We start from the raw sequence: 1,256 nt of genomic DNA on the forward strand, positions 1-1,256 counted from the left end.
GGTGATCGGTATCGGGGATCGGCCCTCATGGGGGATCGGTATCGGGAGGAAAAAACCTGATCGGCACATCTCTAGTGGAAACCCTTTCCGACACTCCACCTTCAGCACATCGTCACAACAATGCTTCTTCATGATGCTGCTTTCAGCTGTTCTTAGCAGCTTGGCAGACATACAGTTCCACCAGGTGTTTGCCAATTGCTGCTGGCTAGTCTGAAGGAACTGAGTAGGGGAGTGGTGGAGAAGGCCTGCTCTGTGAGGAAGAGGCTCAGTCTGGGGACTGCAGCACAGAGGAGGAAAAGGCAGAGCTCAGAGAGAGCAAGTGTTTAGGCAGTTCTGAATGGTTGCCATGGAGATTAAAGGATTTCTCAAATATGCATGACAGAATCCAAGCATCACTCCAGAGATGTTTATGACAAGGGAATAACATGATGTAAAGCTTAAAAAAAAGCTGATTATGCATAATACCGCCCCCTTATGGGAAATTTATAAATAAAAACCAATCTGCCTCTGTATGAAAAGGTAATTTCCCCCTAAACCAAACACCAGGTGTCACCCTTAGCAGCAGCAGCTCACCTCCACATCAGACACCTTGCCCACACATCTATATAGCATGTTTATGTAACACTCATGACCTCTGTTCATTGTGATCTAGCTGGACTTCAGGGTTTTCTTATTCATATCTACGCCTCTTCAGCTCAACATCGACAACACTGATGTGTCAAAGCATTGGGAAGACACTGTGGACAGGAAGCAAAACAAGCAGTCTGGTTTTAAGATTAGAATGGGAAATCCAGTACTGTTTTAAACAAAACCTTCAAAACTACTTGTCAGAGCAGAGATAAATCATAAATAAAAAAAGAGTCGGAGTTATCCAACTATCAGACTGGTGTGTCTGTCCTGCAGCAACACGTTTAGTATTGCTATGGTATGGTATATATAGGATTTAGTAGCTTCGCTGATAGGCTAACACCTGTTAGCACAACAATATGCTTTCCCAGCGTCCCGTCAGTTCGACTTTTGAAGCAAAAATTAACCTTCAGCGGGCCAAGAGAAGTGGCCTCGTAATCCGTTGCTGCTGTTCGCATAGTCGTTTGTGGATGACGCTTGTGCGTTGGATTTATGGCTGTACCAGAAACTCACAAATACAAAGGTTCCTACTGGAACCTTGTATGCAATAAAAAAAAAAAAAAAAAAAAAAAAATTTTTGGGGGTCAAAAAATTTGTAGTTTAACAAAATATTCTTAAATAAAAATTTA

General features: G+C 42.5%; 1 protein-coding gene across 3 annotated transcripts in view; it reads right to left on the bottom strand.

The window, feature by feature from the left end:
* Positions 1 to 1,256, bottom strand: part of ndst2a (N-deacetylase/N-sulfotransferase (heparan glucosaminyl) 2a) — a 26,017-nt gene that overhangs the window by 20,035 nt on the left and 4,726 nt on the right. The window contains exon 1 of one of the 3 annotated variants that reach the window (XM_015017352.1): positions 1,035 to 1,178. The exons of the other annotated variants lie outside the window; for them this stretch is intronic. The gene's annotated coding sequence lies outside the window, so the exon portion shown is untranslated. Of the gene's footprint in view, positions 1 to 1,034; positions 1,179 to 1,256 lie in introns of those variants that run through there. 3 annotated transcript variants of the gene reach the window in all.

Source organism: Poecilia latipinna, unplaced genomic scaffold, assembly GCF_001443285.1.
Source record: "Poecilia latipinna isolate Pla-1442-1.1 unplaced genomic scaffold, P_latipinna-1.0 Scaffold2130, whole genome shotgun sequence".
NCBI classification, from domain to species: domain Eukaryota; kingdom Metazoa; phylum Chordata; class Actinopteri; order Cyprinodontiformes; family Poeciliidae; genus Poecilia; species Poecilia latipinna.